Source organism: Pleurodeles waltl, chromosome 12, assembly GCF_031143425.1.
Source record: "Pleurodeles waltl isolate 20211129_DDA chromosome 12, aPleWal1.hap1.20221129, whole genome shotgun sequence".
NCBI lineage: Eukaryota > Metazoa > Chordata > Amphibia > Caudata > Salamandridae > Pleurodeles > Pleurodeles waltl.
Window position 1 is genome coordinate 85,889,664 of NC_090451.1, and position 19,946 is coordinate 85,909,609.

At 43.0% G+C, this 19,946-nt stretch overlaps 1 protein-coding gene across 3 annotated transcripts in view; it reads left to right on the top strand.

Moving 5' to 3' along the window:
• The first annotated feature begins 544 nt into the window (after positions 1-544).
• The window catches only part of RFX2 (regulatory factor X2), a 163,724-nt gene continuing 144,322 nt past the window's right edge, over positions 545-19,946 (top strand). The window contains exons 1-2 of one of the 3 annotated variants that reach the window (XM_069216389.1): positions 585-675; positions 18,648-18,706. The gene's annotated coding sequence lies outside the window, so the exon portion shown is untranslated. Of the gene's footprint in view, positions 676-18,647; positions 18,707-19,946 lie in introns of all 3 variants that reach the window. The other 2 variants (XM_069216390.1, XM_069216388.1) reach the window with 2 other exon arrangements.

The window sequence follows — 19,946 nt, forward strand, 5'->3', positions numbered from 1 at the left end:
ATAGAGAAACGTGTTACGGTTTCACGCCAACCTAGAAACTCAGGAGATTTTGAATTATTATAGTTTACTTTCGCTAGCTAACTTGGAACAGTATACACCCTCTGCAAATGTATCCAGTTTGGTCAGGCATGCGTTTGTTATTGTCGCCTTTCTGTGTCTCTAATCTCCCGCCACAGAGTGCGCCAAGTGCCGTCATTCTCCACCATACAGCGTGTAACTTCTCAACCAAACTGCGTAAGGATCCGTATCCCCTGCCTGTGGTTGTTGTCCATAAATCCCTCAGCTAATGACTGGAGACCTACGTATGAATGACAATCAATCCAGCTAATCCAAGGGGTTCCCATTTTTCCGCCCTGAAGTGGGACGGCCGCGGGGAGCCTCTCCAAACCAATGAACGGCGCGTCTACGTGAATGACGGGCCACTCTGCCAATTTTCTAGGGGCATGCTGGAGAAGGAGGCGGCTCCTGGGCGTGGTTTTGGTCGCAGGTTGCCGTTGGTGACGCAGGCAGGAGAGGATAGCAACAGTTGCCTCGAGACCCCCGCGCGCCATAGTGACTGTAGCCGTGGAGACTGTTACTTGCCAACGGGAGCAACGCGCAGGAGAGCGGCGGCGGCCCAGGCCCAGAGCGGAGGCGGCTCCTGCCCGGCAGTGGGGCCCGGCGTGGCACGGCCAGGTGATGCGGGGTGGTGGCACCAGAGGCGGGAGGAGGGAGGCGGGAGGCGGACAGGCGGCGGGGCAGCCTCCCGGGGTCTAATGGCCCGCGCTGCCGGAGCCGAAACTTTATATCACTTTACTCCAAGCTCTGCCTGTACCGGGGAGGGGACCCGCGCCGTGATCGGAACCTGAGCTCGGTGTTTAGGAGACCTGTCCAGTCGGAGCCCGGACCTTATTTAGTCTTCTCTTCTTAATGTCAACTTTATTCTCACTTTTATGTCTCACATTTTCTTTCAGTTCACCCCTCCGTTCTCATCTGCATACTGTTTTTCTTCCCACTCTGATTCCATAGTTTGTGCTCACTTTAGTTTCCCTCTGCGTTTTTCTAAATGTATATACCTCCACCACTTCTTTACCCGTCTAAAGCAGTCGTTTTCATTAGTGTCATTCCAGTTTGTTTTTCATGTCATTACCTGTTATCCGCTCGTAACGGTCTCTAATTTTACTGTTCACATCTTCCTGCTACTTAACCAACTCCCCAGGACTCCGCACCCTGTACACATTTTACTGCGTATCAATACTTTTTTCCTCTTGCGGTTCTTTCATCCTTCATAACTACTTTGCCGTATCGGATTTCGCTCTCCCTGTTTTTTTTCCTTTTTTCTTTCACGGTCCTCAGTTGTCATTTACATCAACAACTTGTTAGTTTTGCCATTTGTCCTGCCATTCTACTTCCCGGTTCTTGAATTTCCAGGCTTTGTATTTCTTCCAAACTTTTTTTCCTGCCGACTCTTTTTTTAATTTATTAATTTTGTTATATTTTTTTTGTCTCTACTTCTTACTTTATGTTGAATAACTTTCCAGTTTTCTTCTCCACCATTCAATTCTACCCTCTTGTCGGGAGAGTAAATCGCAGAAAGGAGCCTATTCCCTGGGGATAGACACGTTCCCTGGGTCTCCAACGCCCACTGACACATCTCATTATGCCACTGGAAGGCAGGTCAGATGGACCTGTTTTAAAAAGTCAGATGCGTGGATAGAATTTTAGATCGCGGATAGTCTGGTGGCGAAGACCACATCTGTATCAAATCTAACCCTTGACCCCTTTTCAGGTCAGCGATCTCCATTATTATGCCTTTCGTGGGGTAGTTCCATAAAGAAGTACATATTTCCAGTGTAAAGGACTTAGCACCGTCTGGAAACACACAACGTTTGACATGTCTTTAAAAAAATAAAGGTTTGTGGAACACATTGCATACCATGATCTCTTAAAACATAAACCTTAACCTGTCATTCTCATCTGTGATAGCTGACGTATAGTGTCTGTTCCCGTCCATTGTGGTTGACATTCAGTCTTTGATTCTTCTGCTTCCAAGTGTGCTGCTAAGAAAGGTAATGTTACTTTGTTAGTTTGTGTCGTATGTGTACCCTGAAGTGGAATCCGTTATTGCGCATCAATGTAGCAAACTGCTGAGCTGTGAGTGCCGGCATAAAGAAAGGGAGGGAGGGGAGCAGCCACCGTATCTTGCGCCCCCTGGGTGCAGCCAACTGGTCCTCATGTCCAGGAGAGAGAACTAATACCGGCTTCCTGAGCTCAAACAACCCGATCGTAGATCATAGTCATTATATCCGGCATTATGGACCACCAAGGTGTCATTATATCCGGCATTATGGTCCTTTACAATCCACACCGGTCTCTGCGGTCATGTCAGCAAAGTCTATTTCCAACCTTTATCAATGTAAGCTTCGAAATGAGTACGGGTTGGAAAACAAACCTACCTGGAAATTCAATTTCTCCTTGCGCTGCCCAACAAGCGTCCGCAAACTTTAAAAAAAATAGCTTTTTAATTTTTATAGTGTGTGGTGACTCTGAGACCTAGCAGCCAAGTACCCACATCAATTGCATGTCAGGAATGCATACTACTGCAATTGCAATGGAAGACCTAATTATCGAGCCGGGTAATTGGCAAAAATAGGAGAATAATAAAACAACGAAACATGTGATCACATCCATTTTACAAACGACCACTGCACCATATGTCGCACTGTTTTAAAGTAACCATTGATCTGTTTGAGTTGGGAATATTTGTGTTGAAATCTGCAAATTATGCAGCAAATGTGTCCCCATACTTAATTCAGGATATGCAGTCTCTGGAGAATGGGTATTATGATTTGGTGGAACCTAGTGATTGATTTCAAAACTCTGTTCCAAACACACTCAGCTGTTCGGATGGGCCTCATGTAGAGTTCCTCTTGCATGAGGGCTAGCTAGGTCAAGTTATGTTATGCAAGGACAGGTGTGTAACACTTGTTCTTTTAAACATTTGTGGAACATTGTTGCTCCTTCTGATTTATGCCAGCCCTGGAAGATCTAGTCTGAAACTCTTATTTTCAATTTGATGGCAAGCTCAACAAAAAGACTCTGGTGCTAAGCTATGTGTCTTGATAGGAATAGCAACTGTTTTGTTGCTTGGATGAATAATCCATTTCCGTTACACTGCAGTTCTTTGGCGTGATTCAATTGCATGTGCTGATGATCACATCTCTCTCCTATTCCTTTAATCCACCACAAAGAAGGTGAAGTAGATGCATGAGATGGTTTCCTTAAGAGCAAAAAGCAGTTCCACTAACCGGTAGATTAAACCATAACCTTGGGTACTAGAAAAGTGTGCTGCCTGGAGTAAAGCACTTCATTGCCTTTTTGTGGGTAGTAAGTGCTAAATAAATGCCATAGGTGCCATTTAGGAAGTGTGTCAATCATGCCAAATCTGAGTTTGTAGAGTGGGTGCAGACAAGTCACTACTTGATCTAGGGTGGTGAAAATCACCTTGGTCACGAAGAGTGTGAGGCGAGCAGATAGAATTAGAGGTGGTTTCAGACTGTCTTGCATATGTCCATCTCAGGGTCTTTAATTCCTTACACCAATGGAGGACTGAAGTGACCACGTGCACTCTGTCTGATTCTGTCCATGCCAAAAGTAAGTAACTTGTAACAATTTGCCAACCACATATCAAATAGTTGCAATACCCAACACTTCCCCAAGGCCTTGTCAAATTAGGCGATGAGGACATATGGAGACATGCAGAGAAAATTGCTGCAGTTCACATTTAAGATGCCAAAGGTGCATATTTTTATTTAATTCTTTAATTTGCATTATAATTATGCCCTTTGTTATTTTGTGGCTGGCTTGTAATGCAGTCCTTCCTCGTGCTTGCCACCTGTCAGTTTATTGTGCGCTTAGTAGCTGTCATCCTGTGCAAATAAATATATGTAAGTAAAGCGTTTCCTTTCAAAGAAAGATGGACTCAAGCCGTACGTTCAGTATTTGAATGCAGATGTATATGTGAATAAACGTTCCGAAATGGCCACATTTGTAGGTTGATTTGTTAGATTTGGACGTTGGTGCTGTGGCCTACTGTACATGTGAACCTCTAGCTGCAAATAACCGTCCTCTGTGGTATACAATGAGCTGTAGGTAACCGACTCACTGGCACAGAACGAGCTGAAGGTAGCTTGCCTTGGTGGTAGCACGCAACCAGCTTCAGATTGCCAGTCTCAGTGACACACAACCAGTTTTAAAGATGAATCTGTTGGCGTGCAGCCAGCTGTAAAAACCTGATCTTGCTGTCACCCAGATATCTGTAGGTAGCTGGCCTTGGTGGCATGCAGCCAACTGTAGGTACCTGTAAGTAGCCAGCTAGTGCACTCTACGGCGGATAGTAGCATTCATGACATGCCCTTGATAGCTGGTACTGTTCTTTCACATATGGCAGCACTTGGCATCTATTCTTAGTTGATAAGGAAACCCAAGCTTTTGAGTCGGGAAGTGACATATGCAAACACCTTTTTAGGTATAACAAAGCTGTTTCATTCTTGTTGAAGCTCGTGAGAGGATTACGTATAGGAGAGAAATTAGCCAGGATCTTGAAAACAAATGTTCCTAACATGCTGAAGGTTATAAATAAATATTACAAACAAATAATGGCCAAGTTATGTGACTCGTTAAGGATTTGAACAACTGGTTTACAGGTACAGAGTGTTTGGCCTATGTCCAGACGAGCTCCAGCCACAGGGAAAAACATTGTCTGGAGTTACTCTATTTCAGGTACATGTGGACTTAAGTGTCACTTGAAGATAATTGATGTATTTTTTTTTATTGTGAACATTAGCCACCTAAAATGTGAACATCCAGTCGTGGCACTATTAGTGGGCGAACAGAGAGTGCTTGGCGTACATTTGATACCAATTTGTAGGACACTGTTACTTCACACAATCTGTGGTGGGTGTTGATCTGTGACATTACCTGCACACATCCCATGTTAGGGCTCAAATGCCATGTATGATGATTACGACTGTGGTGTTATTCTTTTCATTTGCCTAACATTTGTGCTCCAGACAGATTTTGCTTATTTTCCTGTGTATAAACCTCCCTTTTTATCTCAATTCATTATTTTCCTTTAAAACATAGCTGAGCAGTAGATTGTTTAGATGAGGGCTTCCCTCTAAACCAAATGCTGTTCCAGCTGGGAATGGAAATGTGCCAGTCATCGCAAGCTATCTGGTCAGCGTGCCAGAGCTTGTTGAAAGCAGTCCACTGTAGTGCTGATGTCACTGTTTGGAGACGGAAAGAAACCTTGATTTCCATTTTTTTTGGCTTTCCTTTTTTGTGTGGCTTTGCTTTTACCTTGTTTTCAGTTTCTCTTCATATTTAACTGGTACAATGATATGCATAGACGGGGTAATATATTTGGGGCATTTGATATTCCCTGGGTGTGCTACCATGGGTGTCAAAAATCTTAGTTCTTTTGTCACTGCAAAACTTTCAGTGTTTCTTCCCCTCATACTAGAGAGATTTCAGCCAAAAGACAATAGGCATTTTCTTGTACTCTCTTGGTTGAAGTAAAGCATCCTTTACAAGTCTATTTCATTACTAGACTAGATGAAGTCATGTTAAACATGGAAAAGAAGTGAGAACTAAACTTCCATAAGGGGTATCTGTACCTAGATAAATAAAACAAGCACACATTTCTTCAGGTGGCTCACACAAGTTCTTCAGTCAGTCCTTTGTGAAGAGCTTTTTAAGAGCTACCACAGCTTTCCTACTTTGGCAAGCCAATAGTGATCCTCCAAAGCCCCAGAAGACTTTCAGTGCTGGTTATTTTAGTTCACGCTTGAGGCACATTGGGGTTAAATGTGGACTTTACTTTCTTCCGCTAGTTTAATTTTGTGATAAGGGGTACATATGCAATAAGACTAGTAAACATCAGTCTAGTGCTTCTGTTGACCATGGAGCCGCACGTAAAAGGTCAGAAGGGCTGCATGTAGAGCCCTGGCCATACTTTAAGTATCACTGCTCTAGGTAGACCTAAAAAAAAACTGGGCGAAAGAGGTGGACTAGGGAAAGCAGGTACATATTTTGTTCCTGGAAAACCACATTTCAAGTGAGAAATGTAGCATATTATAAAATGGATAAAGAACTTTGGGTGTGCACTAAATGGTGCCACTAGCAACAAGAGCGCCACACAGACGTGTTATTGCATTAGCCAAGGAGGTTAATGGGTGCTCTCTCTGGCGGCATAGAAGTGCGTTTTCAAGGAGGGCTTTGAAAAAGTTAGTCCTGCTTTGAAGATAATTCCTTGAGGTATTGAGTTTCACTAACCTCTTGAGCCGCCGTGAGCATTCTTGGAAGCACAGAGTGGTGAAGCTGAGCTCCAGTCGGAGTACGCTCTTTTTAGAGTGCACCTGTTTGACAAAAAAGAGCTTTCTGACAGGGCAAATAGTTGACACATACTCTTCTATGCATAGCACTGGAGTGTTGTTTTAACTTAATAATTTTGTTAAATATCTGATTAGTTATTGGTTGCGGCTGCTTCTGACATCTTATTGCAAAGCAGTTGATGGTTAAGACCCCTTAGCTGTCAATTGCTAATTGGCATTGGTCAATGTGCCAAGCACCTAATCGTTGTGAAAGTGAGTTGGCATAATTCAGTGTTACTAACACCTACATCTAAATGGGATGATCACAAGATTCTGGAATCAATTATTTTTGGAGTTTAATTGTGCCTAAAGCAGCATGTAATTGTCATATTTCCAGAATAACTTGAATGTACTGAACAATGTGATTTCCCCAGAGGTGACCTAGAGGATTTGTTTTTTTCAGAATGTAAGTTTTGGGGTTCTTCCACAAGGGGCTCAGGAAAAGAAATGTGGACTTGATGGAAGGAAAAAAATATATATATTCTTCCTTTAAATAAAATATGCCCAGTTGTAAGACAGCCACCAGATGACATGACTGTGAATGGCAGTATTGAGGAATGAGTTTTACTTTCATTTTATGTGCATTTTTAGTTTGAGCCTAGCTGACAGTGCAAATGTCTGGTTGTAAAAGACCTGTTGTGGACTTCTCAAGCTTAGAGCCCATTTATTGCTACCATTGGTTGGCTTTGTCGCTTTCATTTGCTTGCTTGTTATTTGATGGATTTCCTTGTCCCAGCGTGTCAATCGCATCTTTGCCATTCCTTTGATTGGCTGGCTTCTATTGTTACACTGCTCACTTTTCGAGAACTACTTTTTTTTTTTTTTTTTCTTTTTTGTTTAGCACTGTAGGAGTGCATATGTTTTCTAGCTTTCTCCCTCTTTTGCTTTTGCCCACCCAGATGGCCATCTCTGTGCTGCCATCTCCCTCTTATGCTGCAGGATCTGCTTTGTGTGTTTCTTGCCTTCCGCAAACTCCTTTGTGCACCATGTTGATTTCACCTCTGTTTGCGTCTTCCCAAACCCTACAAATTGCTTTTCCCTCATGTGCTCCTTTTCCCCTCCACCCCCACTCTCCATGTTTCTTTCAACCACTGGCTGCTCCCTGTAGCCTCAAGCCCTCAACTTCACACTTGGTTGGTTGGTCTTATTAATTTATTTATCCATGTATTTATTTATTTATTTTGGAGTGGGGGACAGCAAGTTGCTGCTGATTCCTGTGGCTTAAAAAGTGCTTTCATGGTAGTTCAATTTCAATTTTGTTCCTTATTTACCAGTCCATCTAAGATTGGTAAATACAAAAATGGTGGCAAGTCATTTTGTAGACGCTCACGGGTGTGTGTGTGTGTGTGTGTGTGTATATATATATACATATATATATATACACATACATATATAGTAATAATGCAATGCTGTACCCTATTTTGCATAATTATGGATTTGTCGCATTTGCCCCAGATCCATTATCTGCTGCATAATTTCCAATTATTACCGAAAAAAATAATATCTAGTTAAAACGGATCAAATGTTACTAAGGCCTGGTGACGCATGTTCCTGTGTAGTGGAAGCCCATCACAAAGGTGTACTAGTCATCTTTCAGTTTCTTATTTGAATGTTAAACTAGTATTAATGATGTGGAATCTTTGCACAGGTAATATTACCATGTGCCAAAATAATTAAATAGTACTATCAAAAAATGTGCAGCATTACACCGCATAATTTGCATTTTCTTGCTGTTTAATTCAGTGAACTCTACCACATATTATATCCTCCCCAGTGGCATAATTCCAGTGGCCATTTATACAAGCACCTCTGGCCAATCCTACCTTGCTGATCCTGTACAACATTGCATAAAGCAATGACCAAGCCAATAGATCCCAAAGATGTCGAACCACAGTAAGAAATGGAGCGCACCTTCAGTGTAACCATATCTGATGTTAAGAGAGAGACCTCCATCTTGTGCACAAGTCTGTACTGAAACTGAACTCCTTGATAAGATCTGTTTTAACCTGCTACAAAACTGTATTTAATACTACCAAACAGATTTGTATAGTTGTATATTCGTTTAGGTGTGATATGGTAGACTCCAGACTTAAAAATACAACCAGATTTCTATTGAAGCTCATATTTAAAAATTAATAATAAAATGGTAATGTATTTCCATTTGGAGCTTATATATATATATACACACAGGTTGTTTAAAATAATGTTTTGTATGCTGGAGCACAAAAGATGGTTTTACTGTTTGTTGGTTCTTTACTGTAGCATAGAGTGCTGCCCCAACATTGTGTAGCATTAAAGGCACTCTTTGAAGATGTATGATGCTGTAGAGTCTTTATTAGCAGTTTTGTTGGAGTGTATCATGCCTCTTTAGGTGTCACAGTATTTCATTTAAGGATGTACATAATTAGGCATCTCTGACATACCAACAAATATTTAAGATAAGTAAAAGGCCATAAAAAGTCTTAAAAATGTAAATATTTGAATATTTTGGCAGCTGGTAGTTCTGCTTCAGACTCAATTATCCTTGATTGACAGCTGTTTTGGTGTTAATTGGTGGCCAGGGTGAACCTGGGTTCTTGCGGGTGTGGCATACATTGTAGGAAGGTTTGGATGTCTAAGCAGTGGAAACTGAAGACATGAAAATAATCTGAAGGAAACTTTTGTGATAGGATGTTAACTAATCAAATATTTAAGCAGTCGGAAATAGGACACATACTCACCATGGAGTCCTTGAATTATTAACCGAAATTTTAGGAAGCAGGGAATGGTCTTGATGTTACGGGCAGTTAGTTTTTCATTTTCTCTGATGGATGTGCCATTTGAGCCCAATGGTTTTCTGGTAGTTGGTGGGATGCAGAAGGATAGAAGCCAAAAGCTGTGAAATTGAGTTGGACCCCCATTATTCTTCACACCCACCTATCCCTAGATTGAGGTATGCTATTTTGGCTCAAACATCGTGACTCGTCTGAAAGCTACAGAAAGGTGCATAGTTCACATACACACTTTTGGTGCTCCTACCCGAGCAACAAGGAATAACAAAATATGGAAGAACCAAAGCAGAAGGATTGATGTGAGCATTTTCATGTTATGCTTCAGGTGATCTTTAGGGCAGCTTTCGATTCCCTAACTCCCTGATGTAATCCATTCTACTTTAAGCACGCATTATTCCCAAGGGCAGTGCCCTAGTCGGTATGCTTTTAAACTGTGGCAATGCCCCCAGCCGTCCAGAGTTGCAGAGTCACTCTGTCTGGGAGAAGTATGGGTTGACGGTGCCTATCCACATGCAAATCACTAAACTGGCTTGCCCACATTTTCACGCTCACTTCTTCCATTGATTGTTGCAGTAAATGAAAACGGGGCAGGTGGCTCCAATCGTGTGCATGCTACTTAAATTAATTGTTGCTTTGACAACAAAAATATCAGAGGCATTATAACAATTTATATTTGGATCTTTTTACATAGTTGATCCATATTATCATTATGTATTCAGTAGTGGCGTCTTTCCTAACAGCTTTGCATTATGTACTGTTGGATGCCCCCAGACAGACCCTTGTTTTTTGCCAGCATCCTACTCCAGGCTCTCTTCACCTAATTGATGACTCGGTTTCCTCCCAGGCACATCAGCTTTATGCTAGCAGGGAAACAGTACACCAACCAAACATGTTCACCATGTTCCGTTATGGGAGAAAATATTGAATGGGATAATATTTTTTTTTTATCCTTGCTTCACCAAAGATCTTTCTTCTGAGTTCTAGATCTCTTGCACTGTTTTTTGTTAAGTCCATTAGCCTGACCAACAGTGTGAAAGGAATGCTAGCAAGTGCCCAAAGAAGAGCACAGCACGTGTAATCCGACCTGGTGCAGTCATTGTATTAAAAGTATTCCTCACTCAATAACACATGAAAAATTAAACCCATTAAGAAAAACATCTAAAATGGGTTGGTCACATCCTCTCTCCTTAGACACTGATGTTACAAAATAGATCCAAAAAGCCCACACTTTTAATGCCCCATGATTAAATCCACACCTGCTCGCTGAGAAGCATGTGTTTTTTCATTGCATGTCAGTTAATGGCTAAGTGTACACCTGATATAATGATCAGGGAGATTAGGCCTGGTGCTGAGCATTCTGCGCTCTCTGAGGACGCAAACTGGAAATTGAGCAGATGGCGCCTGAAACTCATCCAGCGGGTGCCTGTTGTGGAGGAGCCATTGCTCCTCTTATTCACAAGGTGACAGGTGGCAGTGCCACGGAAGCCCAGGTTTCACTTTACACCTGCAGCCTTCACAAAAGTCCTTCAAACCTGTTGCCCAGCTCTGGTGCTGCACCACTCCAAAGAATATTTTGTCAGGGCTCAAGCAGCATTATGTTTCCACTGATCTCCCTCATTAGGAGATAGTTGAAGGCAAGAAGAAGGTCTCTTCCACTCATTTGTTCTTCCTGCAGATATTGAGGATGTTTTTTGAGGAAGTCGATTTTTCTTCCAGATATGCTACCTGATTCACCTCCATAACAGCCCTTAAACTTCCAGTGCTCTGAATTCTAACAACCATACCTTGCTTTTTAATTTTTTTGTTTTTTTTTGTTACATGTGGTCGGTTTGCCATAGGCTTGCAGCAGATAAATAATTTGAGAAAAGCTAATGATATCCAGAACTATTTATTTGGTTATTTAGCAGTACCTGTCAGTGGTTTTGAATATAACTATCTTATAAACGATCAGTAGCCCTACACACCAGATTGAGAGTTTGTGGTAAGAATCATCAGTGCTCTTTGGCGAGCGTAAACAGCGAATACCTCCGTACTTGGTAAATACTTGTTCTTCGTCTTGATTAATTGCTTCTTGTGTTTTTTTGTTTTTTTTTCTCACTTGAAACGAAAAATATTTAATATAGTACACGATTGTCTAAATATAGGCCTGTTCAGAGGGGTTTGTTGACTTTCTTTCTCCAGTGTCAACTTTCAAAACATTTGCAAGGCTCCTTGTTTCAAACTTGGGTGTCTTGCTGCACCGTATATTTACACTCACTGACCTATTTTTATCCAGGAGTTTTGCAGCATTCCGATAACATCGGGTCAGGGACAATTGTGCCTATTGCATGCCCTTGCCTCTGAGAATATGCCACATGTTGACCCCAGAAATGCTCGTAATTATGGTCACACGAAATTTAATAAATGCATTTGAATTTGTGTGCATGCAAGAAAGTCTCAAATACTGCGTACCGCTAGATAACTTTCGATTTTTTTGTTAAAAAATAAATAATAATTGCCAAGTTGGACAATTGCTATGTTAACGCCAGGGGAAAAGTGCGCCGACTCAAAAGATAAACCTTCCTGCGACTTACGGGCTGAAGTAGGAGTGAGACTTTAACTTGCATTACTTTAGCATCTGGATTCCTCCTGTCTGGAAGGGGCGGAGTGAACTGGGACTATAAGACCAAGTACCATGCTTTACAATTTTGAAAGAACCCTACATTTACACGGGATTCGTTTTTGGAAGGAAGTGTATTTTGAAGGGGTTTTATTGTTGTTTAGCAGTGCACAATATGTTTATGTATTAAGTTATGACGTTCCAAAATTGTAAACCGTGCAAAATAATAATGCATCCCACTGGGTGTTTACTCCAGTCAGGTTTAAAATCAAATAACTTTTACAGCTTGCGAGTAAATTATTTAAACTTTGTGACAAGGTAAGGGCAGTAGCTGTGATGGTAGTACTGTGCAGGCGAAACATGTCGTAATATCAGGCTCTGGTAAAGAACCAACTGGGCGTCCTCTGTGATTTCAGGGATCTAAATCCAGGTTGGGTCCCGTTGAGAGCCTTGAATTTTATACTTGACGATGAACCATTCGGTGGTGCAAATATGCTGAAAGACCCGGAGACTTATGAGTGCACGTATTACGTTTATTTAAAGATCTTTCTAGTGCTCAAATCTAAGGATTCAGGGACAGTCCATCACAAGTCGTTTTTTTTTTTTGTTTGTATTGCTTGCCTTGTCCAGATGGTTTACCAGATGCAGTGGCACCAGGCCCACTCAGTCATGATTATTGCTGGATCTCACAGTTCAAACAGCGGCCACTGTGCCCATTTCCTTCCTTGCACTAGAGCACATGGCACACTGTCTTCGCCACTGTACCCTCCACTGAAGTTGCGGTTAGTTTGCCAACTCTGCATTCAAATTCACGTTCATATTTTTTAAGGCAGTTTCATGGACTGAACTGCTCACTGTAAATATGAATAGCTCGTTTTTAAGTGCAGGAGAAAAGATCAACTTGCGTCTTCTCGAGTCAATACATTACTTTCTGTAGTCGCAGCCCTGCCCTACGGAAGCTACCCAGCCGGGTTTCTCAGTGAGAAAGCATCTCTGGCCATCTCAAGTGACTTTAAAAACGCTTTCTTCCCTCTCATCATGAGCGAGTGAAAATTCACTGAGAACGTCGCCTAGAATTGCACATGCACACAACAATTCTCCATGGCCTCCATGAAGGAAGGAGTCGTCTGGATCTCTGGTTTTCTCATCAGGACCTTATCGTGACTGGCAGTGATTACTGTAGCTGTCTCCTCCAGTTTCTATTCCAGATGCAAACTTTGCTTCCTTCTCTCGTAGCACAGGTGATCTTTTCTTAAAGAAACCCTTGCCATCACCAAGTTCAGAAATCTGCCTTCTCATCCTGGGAACCTTCTGCAAAAATTAAGACACAACTCTGCCAACTCACGTCTGTCTCCCATCCTGATCCAGTTTGTCTTCAAGCCATCTCTTGAGCACTTTGTTTGTGACCTAGTGAACATTCTTTTGTCCATTCCACTCTGCACCTGGAAGGTATCCAAGCGCTGCGTGTGCACTAGCTTTTTGAGCCTGCATCCAAGTCACCTCCTCACATGCTTTATCCTGCTTGTTGTGCCGTATTTTCAGTTCACCATTTTCCCATTGTGCCACTGGCCTTAGCAGTTGCACAGTGATGTATCAAGTTGTGCTTTAGGTAGGCAAGTGCTCAACTGACATCTACTCTGAGGTAGCTTAGCCATTGCTAAATAATTTCATCCCTGCTCCCACTGTTGACTCACAAATGCCTGCTCTGGTCCTCAGTTTTGTTTCTATGTTAACAGCCAAACCTTCACTTACTGTGCCAACCCGTCAATACGGGAACCCTCTGTGCAAAGCATGTTCTCCTCCTGTTTGCTTTCAATCTCAGGTTAGACTCGCACTCAGATTGCGGCTCCAGGACCATGAATCTCATTATACGTCAATGGTCACCGGCTTGAACTGCCCAACTGAATTTAGACATCAAAACACCCTCCGTTTGTCATGGAAGTTGTTTTCCTGATTTTCATTTTTAGAGCCTCCCTACCACTTTTCTTCCATTCATTTGACTTCATAATACCTCTCCAGGTCCGTTGCTTAGTGGTCTAGTAAGACTGATCGGTTGGTGAAGTAACTGTTGCAGATGTACACATGTAAGATATGTGAGCTGTTCAGTAGTCACAAATTAGACTTTCATCCTTAAGATGTGGCCAAAATTAGTGTAGTTCAATTGTAGCTCATGTTAATGCAGAGTATTCACTTTTGTTGAATTCGGCCTATTAGAAGTCTTCTCTTGTGACAATGACGCTTCCTACTGACTCACCAGTTGCTCTTTGTGGTTGTGGTTCTGGGTCTATATCGTACTTATCAGTATTTTATAACAATGGGCTCTGGGAGGAGTGCAGGCCAGGAAAAGCAGTTGTGATAAGTGGCTGGAGGAGTGGAATAGCCAGATAAGAGCAATTCCTGGCACTGGAGAAGAGTGTAGTAGGGGGAGTCGACAAACCCTTTGGGTGAAGCGCCAGCTGCTTGAGGTGCCAAGCTGGGTGCATCAGCTAAATCACGAGGTGGTGCAGTAGAAGCCCAAGTCAGTGCTTATGGCTGTGGGACACTACTTTGCATGAAAGTAGAGGCCATTCCACAGCCATGGAGTATGATTCTTAGTTACAAGCCTGTAATGCCTGGGAGGGAATTAACGGCCATGACTGGTGGCAGCAGGGACAAATATTTTCATTTTCGAAGCATGAGGTCACCAAATATCCCATATCCTTTACTCGGCTAGCCTCCTCGAATCATCCGATTGTACTTTACGCAGGTATCCTAGTTCTCTAAAGGAATGTGTTCTAGTTCTGGTGGACAATAGCGATCTCTCTGGCCAGAGGTACTTGGAGGGTGGTAGTGTGTGGTCTCTGACTCTGTACCTACCTCGCTCCAGAACCTGCACAAGACTGATCCGTGAGGCTTTTCCACTTGCTTATCTCGGCCATTGATGTGTTTGCCTACAACACAGCTCCAGCAGACAGGAAATTCAAATGTGCATCCCCTGTAGAGAGTTGTGCAGCACTTCTGACAAGTAAAGCCGGGCCCCCTGTAGTTCAAGTTTATTAAAGAAACAATAGTTTAGCATTTTGGAAGCTGCAAGCTTTCGTGGACTTGAGAATCTAGCTGTGATCCCACCAGGCCAAGCTTTAACTCTCCACCTCCCACTCGTTTAACAAATCCTGGCTCTGATAAATCCTCTCTATAAAGCGTATACAAATCCATTTGATCTCGTGTGGGCAGATGGAGTTATTTGCTGTGCTTCACCAGTAGGGCCTAGTTGATTTTCATTGGTTGGAAGAGTTATTGACTGGTTGGACCTCAAGTGAGGAGACCCAGGGGCCTTAAACATTGCGAGTTGTGGTTGTGACCCATATTGTTTGTGCACGTGTACGTACATGTCTTGGCTTGCGGAATGAGTATATTCCCCTCCTTGGGCACGAGAGGGCATTCCTGGCATTCCTAGCAGCTGAACTGGTATGTACAGCACTGTACGTTGCTTTTCATGACCTATATCAAGCCCTGCTGGAAACTAACCGTGCATAATGGACATGTAACTTCTTACTCCACCACCGAGGAAGTGCCGGTGCATCAGAAGGGAATGAATGCCCTATATATATGCCACATATCAATAAGCATTGACGTTCTGTCTTTAAGAATATTTATTTCTGGGCAGCTTATTACATTTTACACACTTAATTGACACATCTTACTGTTTCTTCTCCTCCGAAAATCTGCTTCCACAATGCTTTTTCTGAACGTGCATTTGCTGGTGGATTTGTTTTTTATCTTTTCCATCTGTACTTAAAACAAATCAAGTCGCCTTTTAAAGACCCCATTTTATGACGTCTCTTCCTTACTCAGCTTGTTTCTTAATAAACTAATTTCCACAAAAATCAAACTCTGTTGCCTTCTGCTTGGACTCCAGATGTAGTGGCTATTTCCTGGCTAAGAGTCTATTTCCTCGCGTTTGTTTCCACTCGGTAGATTGCAAGTATATTCAAATGCTTAAAGCCCTCCCACGTCCCCGTCCCCCCCCCGGGACTCATGAATCTACTTTTACAGATTCTGTTGACTAGTTTTCTGAGGACATCAAGTAGGGGGATGCTTGTATTTACAGCACAAATAGAGGGTTCAGCCGCTACTCGATGTATTAAATGAACCTCCTGTATGTGAGGGGATGCGGCGCAGAGGCTTGAGTTGCCGATTTAGGAACATGGGGGACCAGGCTTGAATCCCGTCCCTGGCTCAACACCCTGTGTTTCTGTGAGCAAATCACTTATTTTCCCTGTGGGTGAAAAGTGAAAAAAATGTTGTTTGGTTCTGTTGTAAAACTCTTCAAGCCCTTTGACCAAGCTGGTCTATAAAATGATGCAAAAAAAGAGAAAAATATAAGACTCCGAGAAGTGCGGTTGTAGGGGGTCTGCGATAACTAATCCAACAACTGCCTCAACCAGGAAATCTTAAACCATAACTGTTTCTGTTTAGTCCAGTTACACCCCAGAGCTCATCAGAGCGCAGAACTGTGAGTGCTCCACATTAGATGGAGAGAGTGACCAAGTGAGCTTGGCAAGGGCCCAACCACCCAAGGGGGCATGGAGTGGCCGGAGCAGGAACTCTGTGAGAGCCAGATCTAAAAGTTGTTGTCGCAGAATGGGTACAGCACCAAATTGTATACCATGGAGGGAAACTAAAAGTGGCGGTGTGAAGGCTTCTCTTCGTGATTGGGAGGCACCCTTTAAATGGGCTAATCGGGTCCGTGGCAATGGATTGCAAGAAGAATGGGCATCTGACACCACTTCACTGCAGCAGTGAGAATACCCACCATCCAAACCAGGAACAAGTCAGAAATACGGCTTGGTTGAAAAGGTTGGCAGTCACAATTGCCTTGCTGTTGGAGCAGGCAGGGGGCAGGGGGCAGGTGGGAAATACTAAGATTAGCAGGGACAGGGCATCCCACAAGGCACCCCGAGCGAGTGCTTTCTGACTCGGTGGCTCTCTGAGTGCTGGATGGCAGGGTCTCCTCTGTGGTAACCAGTAAAGGAGGGAACCACAGGACAGACACAGCACTGGCTGCCCAGCCCGTGACAAACTGCCTAGAAGTGGACAACTGGTAGCAAGATTAAGTACCCGCTGAAAGTGTTACCCACTGGTAATTAAATAAGAGCTTGATGCAGTTTGAGTGTGAATGTTTTAGGTTTGTTCTGCCTGCAGATGAGAATGTTTGTTCTCTAAATTTTTGGGGAAAAACCTTTTCTAGTGTGGTATTGAGGTTGCAGTTTGGACTTTGCGGAGTAGTGCAGGTACGAGGGATAGACATTTAAATCGGATTCCCTCTTTCATTCTGTATGTTATGAAGCTGTATCCCATTGACCGCATCATCATTAACCTCTCAGGAAGGAGAGGCATTCAAACTGCAGCTTTTCATCTGCACCTTTGTGTGATCGGAGTTAAGTTACAGAAGTGGTCTTAATCACTGGAGACCATATGACCGAGGATGCCTCACGAATTGTATGTTACAATCCAGGTAACTGCTCCAAAACTGGACAACCTGGGGAAGACTCCTCCACAGGACATAATACTCAAACGTTGGCCTGCCTATGAAGGATGTGCTGTATAGCTGTAATACAGCCTTGACTTTGCAGTTTGACACTAGTCTCCTCGTGGCTCATTGTATTGACCGTTTTTTTCATCATAACTTTGATTGAGATTGGTAGTTGATGAAATGTGTATATTTCACAAACTTAGCACCACTCTCCATCTGTGGTTCCTATGGTGGTGTATGATGATCATTGAGGTCGCTACACATGCTTCCTGAGGTGCTCTTTGAATCTTCTCCAGACATGAACTGCTTCTTTGGTTAGTCTTTTTGAAGTCATTTCACGTAGCACTCAAATCTGTGTAAGGACATTGGAAGCTTACTGCACTTCTGCAGCTATACTGTTCATGTAATAGCTGCTTCCACTGTACGTCTTCTCTCTGTCTTTCTGTCTCCCTTTGTTGTCTCTGCAGTACCTGCTTTGTTTAACTGAGGAAAGCATGTACTGCTGCTGTACCTGTCCATGTGGTTGTGCCTCTTGATTTGCTGCTTCTTGGGTCGTGTATTTTTGTTGTTCTCTCTCATTGTCTTTCCCTTTGTCTCTGACCTCTCACCTGTTGTACTGCTGTTGCACCAGCTGTACCTGTCCAGTACCAATATCTATTGAAAAGCCGTGTCTCTCGTGTTGTAAATTCTTGTTCTCTCTTATTGTCTCTTTCCATCTGTCTCTGACCTCTCACTTGTACTGCTGCTGAATCAGCTGTCCATGTCCTATGTGGCTGTGTCTTTTGAATCGTGCTTCTCATGATGCCGTCTGTCTGTATTCCTCTAAGTATCGTTGCTTTCATCCCTCTGTTTCTGACCTCACTCGTACTGCTGCTGTACCTGCCCCATGTAGTTGTCTCTTAACACTCTCTCTCTCTCTCTCTCTCTCTCTCTCTCTCTCTCTCTCTCTCTCTCTCTCTCTCTCTCTCTCTCTCTCTCTCTCTCTCTCTCTCTCTCTTTGCTTCTCTCTCTCTCTCTCTCTCTCTCTCTCTCTCTCTCTCTCTCTCTTTGCTTCTGTCTCTGACCTCGCAGTTGTACTTCTGATGTACCTGTTCCATGTGCCTGTGTCTCTTGAATAGCCGCATCTCGTGCCTTGTATTTTTTCGTTCCCCTCTTGGCTTGTGTCCCCCAAGCCTTTGATCCCTCGCTTGTACTGATGCTGCTTCAACAGTACCTGTTCTGTGTGGGTGGGAGTTTGTCCTGCTGATGTCCATATCACACCTGTTCTCTCTTATTGTAAGTTAAGAGGAACTTTTCCTCTGCAAATGATGAAATTATTGACTTTGTTGATGACAGTATGTTTCTTATAGGAATTGGGTCAGCAGGGTGCTCTGGAAGGTGTTTTCAGCTGGCGTTGGTTGTTGATCTGGTAAGGCTTGACATGTAGCAAGTTTAACCCTGTTACTTCTATGCTTCTGGTCATGAGCGAACAGAAGTATTTTAGTGACTGTCACTGATTGGTTAAAACTGAAGCTTCCAAATTCTTTTTAGGTTAAAGGCTCATAGAGCTGCTATTAATTAGCAATGCATTGATTGTCCAAAGATAATTTTACAGTGTATGTTGCAAGATGGAATTTATTCACACAGTCCTCTATTTGAAGGAATGGGACGTCTAGGAGGAGAAGATGCTCACATTCTAAAAAGCACCCTGTGGTCCTCATCCTTGTGACGAGGGTGCCTCCAACGATGCCATCTTAATGTTGGGAGACTGTTTTGCTTTACCAGAGGACACTCTCGGAGACCATGTTGACAGTGCATGGACAAAATGCCTTTGAAATATTGACCAAAAAAATAATGGTTTATTCTCGATGTGTGCTGGAGGACGTTTGAATCTCTACCACAGCTACTAAGATTAATCTGTGTATGGTTGATGGTCATGCTTGTCACTGGGACATATATAACTGGCTGACTGCAGAACTCCAGTCTCAAAGCAATTTTTAAAAAGCTAGCTTGGCACAGTAGAGCTGCTTAAGGCTTTGCATTGTTTCATTACTTTATGTTGTGTTAAGTTTTGTTACATCATTCTTCAGTCACTTCACCTTGTAGTGCCCTTAAGTGGCAAAAGTAGACCTAAAATGTCTCTTAGGGAAAGGTAGTTTGATAGTCCCTTGAAATGGAGGCGTGCAAGGTGTGCGATTATGATGATGTTTGTCCTACAGTGGTGCTTGAGGGGACGTGGGAATATTACGATTTGCCACCCAAACCCATTTGCGGTTGGTATGTTTCATGGATTATTGCTGTGGTGTATACATACAGGAGGATCCGGTCAAAAGCCCCCTCCTCCATATCAACTAGGATGGAAGTATCTTTTGTTAGTGCTGCTAGGTCTCTGTAGGCGTGATAGGCTTGGAGTCCTTTCCTATGAATAAGTGAATGTGTGCACGTGACGGTCGATTTCAGAGTTGATAATCGACTGTTGTCTAGAGGCGGGTCTATTGACTAAGCACACGAAGACCCCTGCTGAAGGCTTGTTGCCTCCTCCTAAATTCTACTTACCTACATTTTCTCGTGTGACCTAATTATCCTAATGATATGGTATCTGAGAATTGCAAGCTTTCTTTTTTGAGGAACGTTTCCTCATCGCTGACACCTTCGTCTCCCCGACAGTT